Raw genomic sequence first — 23192 nt, forward strand, 5'->3', positions numbered from 1 at the left:
GACCGAGCCAGTAGAATAACTCACTGGTTTATCAGACGTGAACCAGAAATCGCCGAAAAAGTTGAATAAAATGGTCTATAGTTAGTCAAGTGACCGCACATTTATTCTGCACAGAAGAATGAGTCTGCCAGTAGCCAGCCCAGTCTAACTCATCGGTTTCTCGCAAACAAAAAAGTAGAATCACACGGTCCGTACGATCAGAGAAATGGAATAATTCGATCGACAGTCGTACAAGTGAACCCATCGCGGATTAAATAAAAGGAAATAAGTTCAACAAGAGCGAAATTCGCAAGAATCAAATTAGTTTTCGACCGAGCATTGAACTTTGCCGGTCCGTTTAGCAAAGCAACAAAGAAACATTGAAACGATACCCCTTTAATTGGTTCGAGTTATGAAACCGGCGCGGCGTCGCGGGGAACGCGATAATGATAGAACGAAACCAATTAGTCGATGTTTCCGTGAGGTCGAACAAAAAATCGAATCGAGTAAGTGAGACGAAAGATTGCCAATTGGTTTCGCCGAGTATCTCCAAGGGCTCTCGAAACTGTTCCGCGGCGCATCCTTATTAATATGTTCTACAAACAGGTTCTCCGGAATTGCTGGTTCTTCCTATCACTAGGAAGTTCCTACTCCGCAGAATTGATTCTCTCGACGCTATACCCTACTCTCTTATCTCTCTCTCTCTCTCTCTCTCTCTCTCTCTCTCCCTCCAGCACTCTTCTTCGCCGAGTTCGTGTCTGTGAACCGTTTCACGGGAGTTGCATCGCGCATAATTGTGTGGATCGCACAACATCGCGTGCATATAGAGAGCAGTGTGTGTAAAGTTTCGAGTGCGAGGAAAGTTAAATTCAATTGAACGCGCGGGCACTCGCCTGCGACGTTCTACGCTCGTCAATCGGTACGCGTGGATACCCTTACGCACCAACATTGTTAGCACAAAGTACCGGCAACTAATTTGAATTTAGAATGCGCCGAAATAAAGAGAACCACTAACAGCGCCACGAAACCTGCTTCTGTAGCTGCGTTAAGTAGATTAGGACGATTCCTCAGTAAAATAAATCATTTAAACAGGTGCACTCACCGAAGGACAAACTTAGCCACGTTTTATGCAGACTAAAACATTCTATTCTATCAGGAAATAATACTAAAAGTTGCATTTTATAACTTTTTTATGTAAGTCTATATTGAAAAGTTAAAGAATACGTTTTGTAGATCTGTGCGAATTAAACATATTCTGAAAATTTCGTCAAAATCGGTCGACGTTGCAATGAGCTACGAACGTTTGAAGATGGTAAAAATTGCAGAATTTCACGATTTTCGGCCTGTATCTAAGAATTCTTACATCTTTCAATGCCTGTCGTTGTTTCCCGCATCAACCGATTTCGATGAAACTTTCACAGTCCATAATAATTGACACAAACCTACAAAACGTACTTTTTAAATTTTCAATATAGGCCCACATAAAAAAAGTTGTAATATGCAACTTTTAGTATTTATTCTACAAATTGCAATTTCTGAAAAAATTTAATTGCTCTAGCTTCCCAAAAAAGTTCAAATCGTATAGTACACTATTAAAAATGTTATTGTCTTTTGTAGAGTGTCCGAATATTAATTCGAGTAACTGTATATGGCAATTGTAAACAGTACAACTCTGTTTCTGAGTTATGGATCGTGAACGAAGCGTGGACATCCATCGAAGCAGGAATATAAAATAAAAATTACGGATTTCCATTTGAAATAATGTAGTTGCCCCTCATCTGACCCTTAAACGGCCATTATGGAAAAATGTGCATAGCGCCATTAAATGTGCCCCTTCATATGAAGAATATTTTATATAAAACATTTTTTCATATTCCTGCTGGTTTCCGTAATAATTGACTGTCTCAAGATAAATGGACCAGCCTGTATCTATGAATGTAATCGTGTAAATGGTTTCTTTTATTAATCCTAAAATGCTATCGTGCATCAGCTTCTCGTTACTATAACATGATTATAAGATTTCACCAAAAAATCAGGTGGCTTTATGGCTATTTCGGGCAGTGTATGCGAAGCCTAAAATGTAGATTAAGGAGTTCTCAATATTATAAATTACATTACAGATTTCTAGAATACTAATAAACAGCTTCCAGCACATAACCCGTTCCATTTGATTAAAGATTGCTCCATGAATTAGACTGCAATGTATTTCGCACGCTTCGGCCCGATGTAACCGGCGTTTCGCTAGGTGAATATCGTGTAGATGTACCACAGCAAGGATCTCGTCCTGTTCGTCTGATTGCACAAGATCCTCATACTACTTAAGCTGCTAGCAGTTCACCTTCCACACACACGAACTTCATATTCTACATTTTTAACTAGACGTCAAGTTGGTTCTGCATGTCTGACAACGCGAGAGCACAGACGCTATTTGTCTTGCCTGACTAGACACGCCTCATACTACTGAAACCGTCTTGGGATATTCAGTATTGTTCTTGGCTGGCTCGGCACCGGCTTCATGCTGTTTGTTCGATTGCGTACAGAAGCTTCCAACATTCATCGAAGTTGAGTTCTTGTATGACTACAGTCGCCACCGATACTACTTAACTAATCAAATACAGACTATTCTATACGTCAGCTCGACATAGTGTATACAGGGTGTCCCGAAACGGAGGAATAAAATTTTTGTCTGGTTTCAACAAATTGATAATAATGCATCGATATTTTTAAATTCGTTCATTCTGTCTGTTACTTCGTTGTTACTACGTTTTTATGTATGAATGCATAAAGGTCTGTAGTTTACCGATGAGATGTAAAAATCAATGGAACATCCGCCTGAAGATTTGAATAAAAATAATATTTCGGAGAAACGTGCGAACGTTAGTCTCGAAGAAAAGACCGAATTCCCCGGCGATATTTCCACGCTGGTTTTCCACTAATATTTTTCTGAATGGAATTCGAGTCGGACAACAAGTCAGAATTCCAGCAAAAGGATGAAGCCATTCGTCATGCAGGGGCGCGCGAGGGTTTTAAATCACGAAAACTGCCGTTGGAAACGTACATTTAAGGGACGCTCGTCGAACAGGAGAGAAAAAAGCCGGGTTTGTGTTTCGAAACGAACGGTGCCTGGCGATTGTTAGTCGAACGTCCGTCAAAAAATAGGGGGACTGAAAAATGACACCTTTTAACTGGAACGCCGAGGCAGCGCCTGCGAGGACTTCCGGTTTCTGTTGATAGACGAAACGCTGGTCGGCCGTGTAAATGAATGATCTCGCCGGGGGCCATGACTAATCAACCGGTTATCATCAATTATCGTCGGGATATCTGGGTCACGTTGTAGGCTTCTTCAAATAATCGAAAATTGAAGCGAATCGGCCGTGTAATCTGGTTAGCCGGATTAACTGACTAGCGGAATCAATTATTCCACGCGTCATGGTTTCCTAGGTGGCCACCGAACAAGAACAGAGTTTCACGATGAATATTTTAAATTCTCTCTCTCTCTCTCTCTATCTCCTCCGACCGCTCCTCTGACAATTCAACGGGAATATAAAAGCTGTCGTTGAATTTCTGCGTTTTCGTTCCGGTTTATATGTCCTCGTGCAAATCCCTCCACCGCCGTACCGTGTTGAAATATCGCCCGAAATATCATTTATAATAGCGCCGGGAATATGTTCCTTTGTCGGTGTATCCACTGTTTAAAGTGTATAATTATCGTTCGCAATTTAGACTGGCAATTCCGCCGTTTGTTACGCGTATCGAAATCAAAACCGGGTAATTGAATATCATCGCCGAAGAGGACAATTTTAAATAACCGCGCGAGGTTATTTAAAACGATTCCCAACGTCTACCGTTCCAAGTTGCCCACTCGCTATTTTGTTTCCAGTAAATTATTCCCATTGGCCTCGTGCTCCACATTTAGCAGGGAATATTAATGTACGACTATAGATTTTGAAATTATTCGATCGTTTTGTGCTTGTCCTAAATGCATGCGTTAGGTAGATCCTAACATATAATAACGCTTTAGTAAATATTCTGAACTACAGTCTGACTACAGGTGTACTAATTCTACTAGTCTGGCTTTTCTGCTCCTAAAATTAAATGTAACTTGTATGTCACTTTCTCAGCTACACCTGCATATCTTCAACTAACATAATAACGCTTTTATAAGTATTCTGAACTACAGTCTGACTACAGGTGTACTAATTCTACTAGTCTGGCTTTTCTGCTCCTAAAATTAAATGTAACTTGTATGTCACTGTCTCAGCTACACCTGCATATCTTCAACTAACATAATAACACTTTTATAAATATTCTAAACTACAGTCTGACTACAGGTGTACTAATTCTACTAGTCTGGCTTTTCTGCTCCTAAAATTAAATGTAACTTTTATGTCACTTTCTCAGCTACACCTGCATATTTTCAACTAACATAATAACACTTTTATAAATATTCTGAACTACAGTCTGACTACAGGTGTACTAATTCTACTAGTCTGGCTTTTCTGCTCCTAAAATTAAATGTAACTTCTATGTCACTTTCTCAGCTACACCTGCATATTTTTAACTAGATATAATTTCATTTATCCCAGATTCATTAATAATTCAAAGGCCATAACTTTCTGACATCGCTCATTTCTAAGACACACGCGAAATTTTTCTTTATTAAAAATTCTGAATTAGAAGCTGGGAGACATGAGTAATAAACAATTTTAATATAATAGAAACCAGCCTGCTGCGGTACTGTTATTAGGCGGCACTCGTTGCGTTATTTGTGTAATATTTTAGTGAATAAATTATTCAATGCAATTCGGAAATACATAAGTGAAATAGTTAAACGTACTTCATTTCTGAATAATTTGAATGAATTGAAGATAGAGTGACTGTATCCTTAAACTCGTTCAGAATTTCTGTCTCGTATATTTCGCCCACTTATGTTTCTCATAAACGCGCGAAGCCAGCGATCTAATTACACCGTTTCGTGTGTGCCGCATAAAACCCGCGAACAATGAAGTGTTGATTAAAATAATTTACAATGCATCAGCAAAACAATTTACGCGCTAACAGAAATTACTTCTCGTGCAACTTTTTACGTATTCCAACTGTACAACAGCTTTATAGAAATAATCCCAGGTAGTGTTACAAGGTAATTAAATACACGCACACCCTATAAATATCCAGACACGTGCGAATTTTGAATAAATGTTTCTTGAAGGTATTCTATATACGCAGAAATACATTTTCATCCATATTTTGTTCTTCGCACTTGACTTGGCAATTCAAGGTCACTCAAGGTCATTCGTTCGTGTTCAAAGGTGTAGCACAAATACACAATCTCTACGAATTAGCAAGCTGTCTGGATACTTATGGAGGTTTCGCGATTTATATTACGTTTGGTGAACGAGGAGAAATCGGCGTTTGATTTCGAAGCAGCGACCTGATCAGACGAAAGAGACACTATTTAGCGTGACTGGGAGAAGAAGCGTATCCAATATTCGTTGCCGCTGAAAAATAAGCAGCTCGAGGGCGTAGCCGTTATTTTCGTCTCGCCCCGAGACGCGGCGCAACATTTTATAAAATATACAAACGCCGGTGGCCCGCGAGAAAACACAATATCCGTCCCGAGAACGTTCTGACATTAAATTATTACGTTGATTTCTCCGCTGGAATCCGATAGGGCCCCGGACGAATACGTCATGCCACGCGGAAGGAAATTGGAGCGATTCCTGCTATCTGTCGAATAAAGGTGGCTCCGCGACTTCATGAATAAAGAGAACGGAGGGGAAAAAGGAACACTAGCAGAGAGAAAGGGTGAAAGAGATGCGAGAGGCAAGGCGGGGTGGGTTGTAGAGAGACAAAAGCACGTGGACTGCGCCATGAAAAAGTCCGGGGCGATGGTATGTCATAAAACTGTACCGAGAGAATGGTCTACACAGCAGATAAGAAACTGAGTTTTAGCTCGGACGAGTCGGAACAGAAGAAAAGACGGGACGCGGTGATTTTCGCGGAAAATTGCCGATCCGTGAATTGTATTGCTGATGAGCGCTGCGAGACCCTGCGGATGTTTTCGAGAACCAAGATATGTTCGTCCGTTCGACGTATCAACGTGTAAACCACGTATTTACTGTCGTCCAACGACTACTAATTTACGGAACTTCGTATTGTATTTGGCAATGTTGGCGATTTCACGATTCATCACTCGACTGCGGATCATTATGCATTTATGAAGAAATTGGTTCGGTGAAATATAAAATGGAAAAAATATATTTAAAAAAACTTTTTAAAAACCTCGCTTATATTAAAATGCACTAAAAAGGAGAAAATAATTTTTTTAGACATTAGTGACTATAAATAAAACGCTCCACGCTTTTTTTTATTTATAGTCACTAATGCCTAAAAAAATTATTTTCCCCTTTCTAGTGCATTTTAATATAAGCGTGGTTTTTCAAAAGTTTTTTTTATATATTTTTTATTTTCTACTTTTTAGTCTTTTTTAGATGGAACGCAAGATATAGTAATACTGGTATGAAATAGAAAGATATATAGAAACGCAAGATATGATGTCTCTTGATGGAGTCCGAAATTGTCCGAAATGGAACTGAATGAACGGAACACCACACTGGTTGAGCTCCTTCGGTGCGAAATGGGTCAGTGGAGTGGGGATGAGTCGGAGTGGGAACGCGTAGTGGAGTAGGGAGCGCTGGCGCGCGGAGTGGGGATCGCTGAACGTGATGTCGTACTACCGAGTGCCGCGCGACGAGGTGTGTCGGTTAATATTAAAAATTTTTTCTCCTGAACGCAAAGTTTCTTCTTTAAATATGTTTTTTAATATTGCATTGTCATCCAGTTTAAAGTTTCAAGTCTCTAGCGCATCGGGAAGTGGTTTAAAATTCGATTACAAGATTTGGCGCATGCAACAACAACAACTACAACGACAACTCGGCAAGCTAATATAAGCGTGGTAAAAAAAGATTTTAAAAATTCAAGAATGCTGTAATGTTGTTTGTAATGTGACAAAGTCGTTAAGGGATCAAATCAATGTTTATATTATTCCTGCTTTCCACAATCAATGCAAAACATTTTTATTTTGCATGAAGGTCGATCTATAATGCTTGGTACATTGTTATTTCAATAATTCCGAGCGAAAGTCGAGTTCTCTTATTGTACACTTACATCTGAACATTATTTTCGAGAAGAGCGAGAATAATTGCCAAAGAAATTGGATGCGGGGAAACGAAATTCTTCTGGTCTGACTTCATAATTGCTTCGACCACTTGATAGCGTTCTTATCTAGCGTGTCCGATTTCCACCGGTTCTCGTTCCGCCGTCTGACATTACAATTACATGTATTACACCGTTCTTATTTTGCGTGTCTGGTTTCAAGTGGTCGCTCTCGTCTGACCGAATAATTACGCGTTCTACTTGCTGAATTGCACAGTCGGTTATACAAAGTGTCCAGTTTCTTATATCACGGTTACGCGTATCTTGAATTGCATCGAATCTTGTTCGCCTACTTAAATAACAAGCACGAACGAGTTTATTATTAATCGAGGAAGTTGCCCGAGCGAATAGGCATCAGATTCTATTCGATCGATCGCGTCATCCCACTTTTCGTATTCGAATTGTCTGCTCAAATGTCCATCGTTCACTTATCTGGCTGCAGCGAGCCCTAATCTACTTGTTTACTTATATGTGCTCCCTACGCCACTGCTTTGATCAGCCAATGGATTCCATTCTAACCACTGACAGCGTGCCACGCGTTATTTCTTTAATTCATACACCTCTATCGCTGTCACGGTAAACGTGTCTGACCACAGGCTGTCCTCGTTCCACTTTCCCAGATACATGCGCATTTACTTAACTAATTTCATTGAACTTCGAGATTTTCTCCCCACAAAACAACAAAATTTCTTCGCGTCGAACCTATCTAGTTACTTTTACCCTTCTTCCGACAACATCTCCAAATTTTTACATCATCATAGCATCGATACTGACTGTACCATACTGAATCAAACACGTCCCCTTCTCCACTATCCGCAATTCTAAAATCGAGCTCTTGAAATTAATCTTCAAAGTTTCCCAAAGCCTAAGCATCCCAAGTAAGCATCCCAACCGAGCAACACAGAGTAAAACACGCCCTAGGATCCTAATAGCACACACCAAGAAAATGTGCTTCGTGTCCTAGACCCGAAACATGCACCGAAGCGGAGGAAAGGAGCGTCCAGCGTAAATGGAGCATCCTGTAGGCGGAGCAGCGTGAGTGGGAGCGAGACAGAGCTAGGAAACGAGGCAAAGGGAGTGTGGGAGGAAGTGAAGGGCGGAGAAGCGAGGGGTAGAAGGTCGATCAATATCAAGCTAAGCGTTCTCCACCTACGAACCTCCCACCATGTACAGCGTCTCGGGCAGAACGACACGCCGCGCGCTCATCGCGATCCTAGACGAATGGATTTCCGCGAAGAGAGCAAGAGGGACATAGAGAGAGATAGAGAGAGACAGGCTCCCTCTAATTCCGTGTAATCAAGAAAAGTTCCGGTCGTAACGTTCGCGGCGGCACCAGAAGTTAGAAAAGTTTGATGAAACTCGTCGGGGCCCAATCACCTTTATCTCTCTGTGCGTCCGCGGTCTGAAGATCTAGGGGAAATTTCACTGCGTCATCCGGGAGATAGCCCGGAACGGTAACGATTGTCACCGGTTCCCTTTCGGACGCCCGGAGACGCGGCTTTTCCTTCCACCTTTTTTTCCCCCACCCGTCGGGTCGTCCCCGGAAAAATTGCTTTCCCGATGACGGCCCCCGCGGTGAAACACTTTCGGCGAAAGTTCTCGCGTCTTCCAGCGCCGCCGAATCGCTCCACGTTCACTTCCGCTGATGGGTCCTGCGGACCGGAACACCGTTCGCCAATCAAGAACCTCTTCTGACCTGCTCGGCTGTGGAAGAGCTTCGTCCGAAGAATAGAAGGTCGAGCTTGCTTTTCTAATGCGTAAAGGATAGTGGAGGTATTTTCACGATCGTACTATTTGAAAGAATGGTAATTATTTTCACGGCGCTCAGGTTCGATCAATTTCTACACTAAATGAATATAGCTGAGAGAGGCATGAAACGTTATGGTTCGAGTTTGAACCAGATAACGCTTCCGATTCGGATTTGAATCTGCAAAGATGCCAAGTGCTATTTTATTGGAGGAAAACAAAGGTGGAGTGTTTCGTCCTAGGCCCGCTAGAGGACTCATCAGTAAGGCTATCTAGCGGACCCTGCCTTAGACACAAATGTCGTGGGGAAAGTTCTTAATATACTAATTGGTGTCGGTTTAGTAACTTGTGAGAAAGTCTTGTTCAACCGCCTGTCCATCTTGCGGACGTTTGTCGAAACAAGGCTTTAACTCTAATTTTTCGCCATCTATAAGTAGAAATTGATCGAACCTGAGCGGAAAAGGATAGTCTTCTGCGAGAACGAAGTGGAGACAGAATGGTTTATATTAGGGTTCATTCTGCTGGATATTGTGAGCGAAGTTGAACCTCTGAGATCGACGAGTTTCGAAAATATTTTTGCGTCGGGAAGTTGAATTCTGTATGTCTTCTGGGAGTATTCGATTAAATTATTACTCGATTGTTATTGGAAATATAAAAAATATATTTTGCCTGACATTTTAAATGTTTCCACAACTTTGTAATTGTACGGTTGTATAATCGGTGTATCTGAACAACTTCGTGATCGTAACATAGCTCGAATATGTAACTAAAAAATTTTGAAAATTAAGCTTCTGCACACGCCAAATATTTTAACGAAATGAAAAAGTACTGTGCTGGATAAGTGAATTTTGTTTGAAGAAACGAAGTTGGAATATAGATTAATGTGATTGGATACAGGGATGATTGAACGGAAAAATTGCTCGGCAGGATTGGTCAGTGAGTCGGAATTAATTATTTATGAAGCCGAGAGACACCGGCGAGCGTCACCGCGCGCGACCGTTGTAAGTTATGCTTTCGACGTGAAGCACGACACAAAAGCATCGAAAGCAGCTGCCGTTTCAAAGTGTAGTAACTCGAGCGAGAGTGCACTCGATGGTACTGGTGGCATGTACAAGCAGAAATTAATTCCTATGGTTGACCGGAATTGGAGTTATGGATTTCAGAATGATTCCGGTGACGCGAAACACGCTCGAGCATCGGGGAACCTGCGTTCGAGTGATGGAAACGTTTCTAATAATACGGGAAAGATACGAGTGAAAACAGTGGGGGCATGAAACGATCATATGCTCCTGTAAATAAAATAAAAGAAAGAAAGATCACATTCTGATCGTGATATTTCGAATATTTCATATAATGTAGAATTGAAGAAGTATGCTCGATCGATCAAGGGAAATAAGTCGACGAATTATCAAACAGTATTCCTTCTGTAAGTAGAATCAGTCGTGTCAGTGATCAGACAGGCGGAATAAATAATCGTGACACGAGTAGAATGGGAATTGTGAATAATGAATATCGCAATTGTACGAGAAGTAGAATGTAAGTGTAGACAAGTGAATCGGAGGTGCGTAACGATTGTATGAAGGGAATAGAAGTTCTATATCATGGACCAAGTGGCAAACAGACTGTCATTAAGCAAATGAAAAAATGATACGATCCAACGTGCAAACTGCAGATCGTCAATCATAAAATAAGTAGAACAGGTAGGCCTTTTGTCAGACAAGGGCGACGAAGTTGATAAATCACTCGACTGGAATTTCTTCCGCACCATTAAAACAAAAAGAATCATGCTATCGAACACTATACTTTGTTTAAAACGAGTAAGGTGGAGTGGGGTAAGTCCGTCTACGAGGCAAGTCCGTGAATTGGTTATTTTTATTATAATATAAACGAAATTGCTCTAGCTTGTATTTATTAATGTAGTATATAAGTTAGTATGAACTATTCTACATAGATGTCGCCCAAGAATAAAGGTGTTTTCCTCGCTTAAATCAACCGATGCCAAACAGTCACGTGCAAGGTACACGTACAACTTTGAGGTTACCCTGAACGTGCAATAGTTTACAAGTTATTAATATATTCCTTGTTGTTATTTTAGGTAAGTACAACAAATATTGATGTAGGTTTACATTAAACAAACCGTTTTTATTGTATTTTTTTTTATTTATTGAGAGAAACACTAAGATGCACTTGCCCCGTAAATATTACTACACGGGGCAAGTGCGTACTATCACGGTGGGGTAAGTCCGTACTGTATGGGTAACTATAAAATTAAACAATATATTTAATGCAATAAGGAGCATTTTATAGCAGGCTTGTTAATCATTCTTTTCTTGCCCCGTAGCACTTGAAACAAAGTTCGAAAGCATTTTTTTAAACTTTGTTTTAACATCACTGTATCCCCTTTCATATTTCAGCATAAAAGTACTTGTTTGTTGAAAGATCGATAACTATAAAACTATTAAATTTAATGCAATAAGAAGCATTTTATAGCAGGCTTGTTAATCATTCTTTTCTTGCCCCGTAGCACTTGAAACAAGGTTCGAAAGCATTTTTAACTCTCAGAGACGGACTTGCCCCATTTTCGGGGCAAGTGCGCCCTAGTTGACACTTTATACAATATCCTATCAAAATGATAATTTTCAAGCAAAATTAGCATCCTACATAATACTAATTCATCGGTAATAGCTGTGGCAAGAGTTTGATGCCAAGAGCGTTAAGTTTTTACATACCAAACTGAAAATACATCAGTTTAAAGTCCAATTTTGCAAAAACTAAGGCCCACTTACCCCACTCCACCTCATATGATACTGAAACGGAGAATTTGCAAACAAAAATAAAAATAACAATTTCACAATTGCGACAATTTCGCACAAAGATCCGCACTCTAATTACCAGATAGCTGACAGGAGAATCGGATACAACGAATCAAGCATGATCAGCTCGTGGCCACAAGTGAAATAGAGTTTCGCATTCGATCAGATACGTTGGCATGATCCCGGGCACGCTGGAATCGATTAACAACAGCAGAGAATCGCCTGGGATTCAAGCAGCCCAAGAAAGGAGCGATGTTTTACTGTGAAACACACGAGCACTCGCCGTGCTTGGAAAACAATTTATCCGACAATCGTCACACGAGATCTGCTTTAATTACGTAACTGCAATATTAATTATCCCGTGAAGTTCTGTCAATAGCGTCGCTCGCATTCAGAGCGGCTCCCCCAGCGACGGGAACCCGATGTCGTAATTAAAATAAACAACTCAAGGATAACAAGGCACAGGGCCCCGGCCATTCAGCCGAAAATCCTGCGCAATTAGGGCTAAACGAGTTGCAAGCGTGAATTGAAGGTATAATGACGATGGGAACAAAGCTAAGGGAAAATAGTCCGCGCCAGACGCTGTTCAAACGCCCAATGCCAGCCTCCGCCGCCGCCGCCGCTACCAAAACGACTTTTCGACCCGCGGTATAATTATTAAATAAATCACGCGGAATGACACTCGGCACAGCGCCTTCTGAAGGGCCGGCCTTTGCATAATCTGGGTTCTTGTTTGCCGACAACGTTGTCGCGAAATTTCTGCGAAAGTATTTCAACCATTCAGACGGAAATTCAACGTGTTAATTGACGTAAAAAGTTTCTTTAGAATATAATAAGCAGACAGCGCGGATCTTTACACGAAATAAATATCTTCTGCCTTAATTCCAACAAGCTGGAGTGAAATGGAAATTTATCGAGCATTTTTTTAGTCAAAGTAAATTACTTAATTCTGCAAATAAATATGTGTTCACTTACGCGCAAGCTGTTGTGCAACTTTTGATTGCAATAACGGTCACGAACCTGTAACAGAAATAGAAATGGAGAATTAGATTCAGTTCTCTATTTCTCTTTGAATTATGCTAAATAAAAAATAATCACTATATCTGTTCGACATTCTCACTGCTAATAACAAAGTACAAAATATTCATTAAAAACTGTCACGACTTTTATTGCTGTCAATTCGGGAATAAATAGATTTATTTAATAGCCGTAAAAATATCTTTGTAATTTCAGTGCCATCAAAATCGGAAAGTTGCTACTTATTTTGCCAGTCCGATAGTTCCAAGCTTCTAAAGAGTAGGCTGAAAGTATCTTAACATAGAAACTTTCGCTGTGAGCCCGGCCGCTACGAGCAGACGTCGTGTCAAGTATAATAGAATGTAAACACCGTTACATTACAGGAACGGCATGCGAGCGACATATGCAAACCAACAGCCGTGCACAATCTACTTCGAGTATGTACGAACGAGGAGAACGCAGGGAAACAGAGAGCAAAGAGACGGCATGATGTCTTTCCAATATCGGCGCAGCTTTGTATTGATCTCGAAGAAACGGCTGCCAAACAGAGCACCGAATTTGTTTAAAATCACATCGGCGACTTTGATATTTTGGAACATATCAAAAATCTTGAAAATATCCTTTGCAGTCACACGAAAGCGAAAAGCTGTCTTGGATATTTTCGACGGAACGCTCGAATTTCCTCGACGATGTTAAAACAGGAAATTTTAATATTAATAAAACCGTGGAACTCGACACCGACGTTGAATCGAGTATATGAACGATTATGTACAATAGACACGGAGAACGCGACGGTATAAAACCGGGGGGGCGTGTAGAATAAAAATTTTTATTTTTAACTCGATACTTCCCGCAGCAGATAGAATGCATTATTCATAAATTCTGCTCGACATTGTCTTCGAGGATGGGAAACACGACCGGAATAGGAATTTAACTTAATAAATCCGGAAACGGTGCAAACCTAATCCTACGACACTCTCGTAGAATTGAATTACGAAATGAAAAAAATTCGCTGACTATTCGAGTTCGCCTTAGTTTTCGGTTTTAGGTGGTGCTTAGAACGCATGGCTGCTCTTTGGAACATTCTTGGACATCATTCGCGTTTTATGAACATTCCCACGGCCAATGGTAGGCTGCGGCATCATGTTCCCCGGCGCGCACCATAAATTTTTAATTTTCTATCTCGGGCAATATATATTTTTCATAGAGTATAAAAATGCCAGTATTGAAACGCGACCGCCGTATTCTGGACCGGGTGTTCTATTTTTTAGCGAGCGATAAAATTCGTAATAGCAGCCGGTCAACGGTATTCATTTTTTCTTGACTTTCCTCGGCGGAAAAAACGTGAAATACGAGGGTCGCGAAAATTTTTATCACCTGTAACTCTGACGTTAATTACAAATTTCGGAGGGTAAACCTACAGTCAGCGTTGAAATGAAAAGTTTTCTGGAGAACTGAATTTCAAATTGTTAGCAAATTCATTGAACAAAGAGGCTAAAAACAGTTTCAGTTTTGATCTACTTTCATTTTTCTCTATGTGTGTCTATATAAAATGTGAAGTCGTTTTATCCGCTGTAATTAAACGTAGTTCTGTCTTACTTGTCTGACAACATACAGACATATTCTACTCATTCATTGTAATTTGTTTAACAAAACTTAATGGTAGCAAAAATATATATTTTAATATACTCATTTCATCGTAATTTCAAATTTTTCACGCACTACACATAAATTTCTCACTCTAATTCATTCCATCACATTCGAGTCCCAAATCGCCTAATCGATTACAAACGGCAGCCATTTCATTTATTGATTACAATAATACGTCCTCACGAATGACTATATTCTTCTTATCGAGTGATAAAAGCTCCATGTATCACTCCACACTCAAAGTACTCCCATTTCATTTTTCTGATCGAGAGATCCCCTTAATCTACCTGTCGAATGATCTACAATCCAACGTGATCGTAAAATTTGTTGGAACTACTCGTCTGATCATGCACTGCCCTATTTCACTCGCCATAATACATGGCAATCGTTTACTCTGCCACTCCTATCGTGAGAAACCTCAATTCTATGTGTCTGACCATATACTTTCTCATTCTACTTACTGAAATAATGCTCCCGTTGCAACTCGCCCGACGTTGGACTGTTTCACTTATCTTATCACTGGACAGTCGGTTTTTCGTATTTTTAAGATATCTGAACCTTTAATACTATTTACTAAATCGTAATTTTTGTACAGGTGTATTTTCTAGAAGTTATGTCGAAAACATTTCGGATTAATTTTTCGATGCTTATCTAACGTAACTCGTTTACTTTGCAGCTTTTGGTTACAGTTTCCCATGTTTATCTTCGAGGAATCTGGTTTCTATTGAAGGTGCGCGGCCAGGTGGGCTATGCCAACAGATATTATTGATTTATTAGTTGTGGTTTAACTACCCACGTAATAGGATACGTAAATATTCATACTCGAGAGCTGCCCGGAGATATCCAGCTACGTGTATTCTATTACTAAGCTGGTCATCAAAGTTAAAAATGGAGCACTGAATTTTTTAAAGCTGTTGACACATTGGCTACCTGTCTACCCAAAAATCTAAGAATATAAAAACAATTTTAGAAATGTCTAAAATATTTTAGACGAGATTGTGGATCGAGCTTCGCAACTTCCTGTCGATGTTAACAAATTCATGTCCAAAAACGGGAAAGTCTATGGTCCTGCCGGAAACGCTATGGTCCAACAATAGTACCACGACTGCCATATTGTCGGGCTTGTGGATACGATAGCGGGAATTTACGATCGAAAAACTGCGGGATTTCGTCCATGTTCGAGACGTATAGTTGGCGTAGAGCGTCTTCCATGCGATTCCGTGGAAAAGCCCAGGGCTATCCTGCTGAGAGGGTAGTTTCCGAAGGGTGGACCAGCGCGAGGATATTTACGGGTCACCGTGTACGTATTTCGTCGGTGATTGGTGGAATGCGTTTTCGTAGACCGACTGGGGTCGTCGAGAGGATTGAAGTACTCGTCGATGCGAGGCTCTTTGTCCGAGGTTGCGCCCTCTCTCGCACCCTCCGTGTCACCCTTGTTGCAACCCCTCTGCTAAACGGCGTGTCCCTTTGTTCGCCCCAGTCTACTTCCCTCTTCTGTCACCCTTCATCTTGAATTCCTAAGAAATTTCAAGAACCCGACCTTTCAAATCATTTCGAAAAACTCGAATCATTGACCTCTACTACTTCTGATTTCCTGAAGCAATCCTGACTTCTAATCATTAACCCTAGCTACTTGAAACTTACTGAATTGTATGAAGTCGACGCAATGTTACTGCTTCCCACTTCTATTGTTTCTCAAATTACACACAAATGAGAACAGAAAAGGAAACACAATTACGCTCGAAGTCACACGAATTCATTTAAAACGCGTCCAATCGTTGAGTTTTACTACTTGAAAATGATTGAATTGTTTCCTGTTGGAGCAACCCTTTGTGTATTCGTTTTCCCTTTGCTGTGTAATTTTCTGTAAACAAGTACAGAACAGAGGAAACTCAATTTCGTTCGAATGCAGGTGAGGTTATTTGGAAATGTTCCAATCGTCGACCATTACTACTGGAAAATCATAGAATTGTTTCCTGGGGGTGGAGACATTTTTTTTCTTTTGTTTCCGGCGATTAGAAAATTGTCTGTGAACAGGTGTGCAAAAGAGCATACGGTTTCCTTCGAGCTCGTGTGGATTCGTTCAGGGGAATTCCTGTCGTCGACCTGAACCACTGGAAAATTGTGAAATTGTTTCCTGTGGATGCAAATGCCTTTATACTATGTTCCCCTGATGATTAAAAACTTGTCTGTGAACAGGTGTGTAAAAGAAAACACAATTTCATTTGAATTCACACGAATTCAATTAGTGAAATTACAAGTATTGATCTTTGCTAGTAGAAAATCAAGGAGTTTCTTTCTAGAGAAAAGCTATCCTCAATACTTCCTTTTTAAAACTGCATAGAAGCAACAGTTAATAAGATTTTCATTCTGGCAAATACTACCATCAACAAGCGAAAAAGTAAAATGCGAAGACTCGACATCCAGCCTGATATAAATTCACATAAAACTACCCGGAATAAAGTCCGGCTCGCAGCAACAGTAAAATCCTAAAATAATAAAAATGGTAATCATCTTGCTCCAGCGTCGGCATGGGTCCTCTCAACCGCGGGTTTTCCATTTCCCCAATATTTCCCGGCGACCAAAGCCGCGGTTGTTTAAGACGTTGTCCACTTTTCCGCGGTTTAGCAAGCCATTTTCTAATTCCGTTCCCTCGACTTGCCGGCGAAAGCATTAATACGTTTTGCGGGGGCCGCAAGAGTCTTTTGCCCCCCTGAACGACGAAAATAAAGAACTAATGAAAAAGAGCAAAAGACACGCGGACCGTGTCTCTCGCTTAAGGCCGCGTCTCATTTTTCCAAGATTGCACTCTTTGTAGCAGCACACTATTGTCCCCCTCCTCTAACATCCGCTCTCGGCCAGCAACTACCCTTGTAAAGTCGACACACATACACACGCACATCTCCCTTTTGCCATGGAAAATCTCATCCAGCAGGAGGTTCTATGCATTTACGAACGCTCGTAACAAAGTTAACCAGGCACCCGTTCCATTTTAGACAAAAGGTGAGAAGTTTTCGTCAAGGAAACGTATAATGACGTCTTACGTCTCTCTCGCGAGGAGCCTGTCCTTAAAAGCTTTGCTTTTAACTCGGACCTAAGTGAAAAGCACGGCGGAGCACGTGTGAAAGCAATTAACAATATCTGGCACGCACTTCAGCTCAATTCTTCTTTTGCAGTCCTGCTGCGCGCCTTTCACTCGGGTTTACTCGGTTACCACGGCCGTCCTGGATTCTATGGAGACCTTGGATTCGACGGAAATACTCGATCGAAGATGTAGATTCATGAAACTTTGTAGATTGTACAGTTTCCTAAAATTTGATATGCTGAGTCGAGTCAATGATTGAGATAATAATAGCTAGAAATCTGATTAACGTGAATTATTAAACATTCCACAACTAGCTTTCTTAATCAACCTTTTATTTAGTTTATGGAGTAACGGGGGCATGAGAAGATTCGAAAATGTTTCGTTGATTGAATAAAGCTGTCGGTACGTCTGGTTCCTGTTGGTTACAGTGCATTCTATGGGACAGTCTGATAGCATCGAAAACATTGAATGATGTTTAATCGAATCGTACAAACCAGCCACCGAAAAGCATAACAAGATTGCGCGCTGACCGACGTCAGCTTTGACACTCTGATCGATAACGGTAATCCACGCTAAATCGTCCCCGCGCCTCGGACACCTAACTAATCGTCGGTCGAGAGCGGCAAACCGCTATTAAAACATGGTTCGACTTGTCGTTTTACCGCGGAAGCGGACCATGTCCAGGATCGACAAAAAATGTTGGACGGTGCGCGATTACGTCAGTCCAGCTGACGCGACAAAGAAAAATCGCTTATAGTATTCGATGGAATCGTTGCTGATGGAAACTCTAATTTCTCTGTGTTCACAGTTTCTTGCATAGTCTAAAAAGGTATCAAAAGGCAACGATTTTACATCGAAACAATCAATTTTTACATTGCTCATCACTAGACGGTAATGTGGTAATAAATAGGTGCTCCTAGCAAAATGATAGAATCCGGCAAATTGGCACACCTAGCATTGAATCCGAGTACATAAACTATAGAAAATATTGGGTTGGAAAAACAGTAATTTCGTTATTTTAAAGTGAAACCAATTTTTTTAGTCAAGCAATGAACTTTAATGAATAAGATATTCTTAATTTGAAGAAAATATTTTATCGATTAAAGATCATTGCTTGAATAAGAGATTCGGTTTTATTTCACCTTAAAATACTGAAATTACTTTCTTGCCAGCCCAATAGTCGGCTGCCCTTTACTTTACCTGACTCAAAATTTGTGCCTTTCTCCTATAAATTATGGTGTATTTGGTATGTAATCCAGTAGATTTGTACCCGGCGCGGCTGCAGATCGAAGTTTCGATCCTGTAGGACCAATAGTTCAGGAGTTATGCTTGCTTAAAGTTGAGCAATCTAGAGTGTTTTTGACGGGTAAGGGTGCCGCCATATTGGTTTGTAGTGACGGTCACGCGTTGTTTACCGAGTTGGTTGGTGATTAGGTCGGGGGGGCCGCAAGGACCGGTGGTTCTGCTCGGCAAGCGGCTCGCGGTCGTCACTACAAACCAATATGGCGGCAACCTTACCTATCAAAAACACTGCAGATTGCTCAACTTTAAACAAGCATAACTCCTGAACCATTGATCCTACAGAATCGAAACTTCGATCTGCAGCAGCCCCGGGTACAAATCTATTGAATTACATACCAAATATATCATAATTTATAGGAGAAAGGCACAAATTTTGAATCCGGTAAAGTAAAGTTTTCCCCATTGGTTAACTATAATTAATATCAGAACTCTCTGAATGCCCTAGTACACGAGTGCCAATAGTAAAACTTAGAACTGGTACACTTAGAGCCCACCTACGGTGACTATCAATTTGCTACCATCCCTCTGAATTCTAGTACACCCAGTCACTAGTAAAACCAAGGGAGCTCTGCTATGAATCCCAGAATTCATTGAACTATACCTAGCATTACCAGCACGAACCGTTAAATACTATTACCTACATCTACTGTCGCCGTTGTGTCCCAAGTAAACGGCAGCGGAGCTATTACAAGACTTTACAGACAAGAAAACTCCGGCGCATCCATAATCTATAGGAAAAGTCTAGCGAACTGTATTATGAAGTACAGGTCTAAACGAATACATCCCGACGATCGGCGTAACACGGTAAAGCGGATTGCAGCGATCGCCAAGGTTCAACGCTCTCGGATCCGATCGATTTGACGCACGACAAAAAGAGTCAACGACACACTGCTATCGGAAACAGAACAACCTGGACCAACGGAGGCGTTCGCCTGCTCACGGCGGATCTTTTTTCATTTTATTGCATTGTCCGACATGTGAGGCGAATTTTTGAAAAATACCGCGGTACCCGCGGTGACGACTCCGAATGGACACGGGTGGACGGAGTCCGTGTGCAACTTTGCGAGCAGCATCGCTACTGTTAATTACTTTTGTTGGCAGCTGCGATCGGGTGACGCCATTATTCTAGGAGCTTGTGTTGCTTCTTTTTCACAGGATTCTATAATACGTTTCGTTGATCACCAGCAGACTGTGGATTCCATGCATTCATGAGCTGAATGTGTTCAACATTTATTAATAGACTGCGGATTTGATGCATCCATAACAAAAATAAGTGAGTGTAATGTAAAACAACCACAAAATTAGAAGAATTTAAAAAAAATGCTGTTATATTATTTCTAACCTATTAATGATTTCAACCCGCGTAACTACTTTCAATTTCTCTTTAAAACTTCGTTAATATTGTTGTTGATAAATATCCAAATTATTGTAGTTTTTATTGTCTTGAATCATGACAGATTAATTTACATTTGAGGAATAAAAATATGCATTGTAACAATAAAATAGAACATCATTGAATGTCGTAGGAAATTTTGGTTATTGACATAAATTTCTATTTCACTGCAGCAGACTGTGGATTCCATGCATTCATGAGCTGAATGTGTTCAACATTTATTAATAGACTGCGGATTTGATGCATCCATTACAAAAATAAGTGAGTGTAATGTAAAACAACCACAAAATTAGAAGAATTTAAAAAAAATGCTGTTATATTATTTCTAACCTATTAATGATTTCAACCCGCGTAATTACTTTCAATTTCTCTTTAAAACTTCGTTAATATTGTTGTTGATAAATATCCAAATTATTGTAGTTTTTATTGTCTTGAATCATGACAGATTAATTTACATTTGAGGAATAAAAATATGCATTGTAACAATAAAATAGAACATCATTGAATGTCGTCGAAATTTTGGTTATTGACATAAATTTCTATTTCACTGCAGTTCGTTGCAATGCAGGTAGAAGATTTTTATTTTGCATAAAAATCCGCATTTATCCCTATGTTTTATCAACACCCACGTCAATAAATCAGTAAATCGTTAGACAGCCATCTGAAGATCACCAAGAGCATCAAGAATCCCATGATCGAGCATCTCCATCCCCATAAATCCTAATTTCCCGGTCCCCGTGTCCAGCATCCCTGTGGAATGCGCCGGCAGACAATGGCGTCGGCACGAAAAACGGATCCACGTGCTATTATGTTATCAAAACGAGAAATTCCTGTTCGTCGTTCGCAGCGGACGGAGATCGTGTGTTCCTCCCTCTCTCTCTCTCTCTCTCTCTCTCTCTCTCTCTTTCTGTGTGTAACAACGCCGATGAAATAAGGGTTCTCGCAGCGGACATACCTGACGAGAGAATGCAATTAAATGCAACGTCCAAACCAGGAAATGCAAAAGGCACTTCCTGGCCGGGCGCACAGTGGAAACGGGCCGCGCGACTCTCCGCGAAATATAACACGGCTATAGCGTTCCCGGTAATAAATAATATTCGCGGAAAAGGCCGGGCGAGGAGGGGCCGAACGGCGTCGGCAATGTTTCTCGCAAAACCACCCCCGCGATGCCCGTGCTATCCACCCGAATGCGAATGCGTGACGGCTGTCGCTCGCATTAATTCCCCGGGATTAATTGCGCTCATTAATGCACGCCGTTACGGCTCCGGACCGGCATAATATAACGATTCGGGATAATCAGTTCGGCTACCTCGCGGTTACTTGGTGCGCGCGAAGAATCGATCAGCGAGTTGATTTACCTGCCCTCGCAATTCCGGATTCGCGACGCTGATCGTAATTGAACGGCTCTCCGGATTAAGGGCGGCTCACCAGGCCATTCCCTCCTTGCGATTATGACCGTTTTGCGACGGACGTTGCTTTCACGATGTGAGTCGCTTTGGACACCGAAATATCGGTGTTCTCAGATTTTCAGCCTCACATACGAGTATAGAATTCATTTATTTAAAGGTTCAGTAGCGAAAATGCAATCAATTTATTATTAATGGCTAGACTGTGGATCTTTACAAGATTTGACGCATACAACAACAACACAACTCGGTAATCTAATATAAGCATGGTAAAATAAAAATTGGTCGTTTCTAATAGTTTTAAAAGCTGAAATAAGAAATCATTTAAATCTTTGGCCCATTTTAAATTGCACCAACTCATTTTTGTCAGAATGCAGAGAAAACACTGGAACCTTTTAAAAATTACCAAATTGAAAATGGCGGAGAGCAAACGACCGAGGCAGCGTTATTTTTAGCGGGCACGTTACAGGTCACAATAACAGCGGAACTCGATTATTAATTTACAGGGTACAGGTCCGAGTTCCGGGCGTTTAACCGGCCGACGTAGTTCGATTCTAGCGTCGTTTTTCAACTGAAAAATTCATCGTCTCCCCCACGATGAAACCAGTCGGAACGTAGAATATCGTTGCAGAAAGTTTGTAACGATCGGCGAGACTAATCGGCCGTCGCGAGCTCGGAATATCTAGATATCGAGGGATCGATACGTCACCGGCTGTGACGCGTGGCCATTTTTTCCCGAAGTTCCTTCTGTATTAGTTCCCCGAAGGAACTTTTTATGGGTCACGATTCCGCGCTTCTTCTTTTCTCCTTCAATTTTAGTTTCCGGTGTTACTGCTCGAGATGCTTTTATTTACTACATATTGAATGGAAGTTTCCGTCCGCCGCGACGGAGATAAAACCGTGCCCGACGATAAAACGGGAACAACTTTTCTCTCTTAATCAGAACCTTGGGCTGTTGCGCGGGATGCATGATTGACGTGCCTAATCGCGCTTTAACGAATGAGAGCAGAGTGATGTTGTTAAAAAATTGATACGATGTGATTTTCATCGTCAAAAGCTATGCTTTTTTAAGGATTTGTTCGCAGACAGGAGAGCTGCTTAATTCATCTCCGTTGTCCTTAAAAATTTATTCATCTGAAAAGTCGTGTTAAGTTTAATGTAAGCGAAAAAATTGTGATTTTTGCTTGTTTTTTGTTTTTATTGATTATTAATTATTGTTGCTATGCACGTTGCTATACTATAAATGCTATACTACGGTCTGGAATTATACAATTCAATAGAATTCTGTGCTTTATTGATAAATAAAAGGAAGCTACACAAAAGCTATACGAGCCCAACCTCCACAAACATCAAACGACACCGCAATTCGAAAATTGACGAAGCACGCGTCCGGTCTTTTCGAATGATTAAAAATCCACAGTGAATGAAATTCCGTGTGTTCTCGAAAAATTCACCGACAATGTTGCGTTCGACCTGAAAGCCGAAAGTTATTTCGTGATCCTAGGATATATCAAAACGTTATTTCCCGCGACAGGATTTGATAAAATTTTCAACGAGTGAATGACACGCGACGATAGCGCGCAACC

General features: G+C 40.8%; 1 protein-coding gene across 5 annotated transcripts in view; it reads right to left on the reverse strand.

Annotated features, from left to right (window-relative positions):
• Positions 1–23192, reverse strand: part of Rho-5 (rhomboid-5) — a 330384-nt gene that overhangs the window by 247779 nt on the left and 59413 nt on the right. Inside the window, exon 3 of one of the 5 annotated variants that reach the window (XM_076436082.1) lies at positions 12729–12773. The exons of the other annotated variants lie outside the window; for them this stretch is intronic. The gene's annotated coding sequence lies outside the window, so the exon portion shown is untranslated. The remainder of the gene's footprint in view (positions 1–12728; positions 12774–23192) is intronic. 5 annotated transcript variants of the gene reach the window in all.

The sequence above is a fragment of the Lasioglossum baleicum genome, chromosome 13, assembly GCF_051020765.1.
Source record: "Lasioglossum baleicum chromosome 13, iyLasBale1, whole genome shotgun sequence".
Taxonomy (NCBI): Eukaryota; Metazoa; Arthropoda; class Insecta; order Hymenoptera; family Halictidae; genus Lasioglossum; species Lasioglossum baleicum.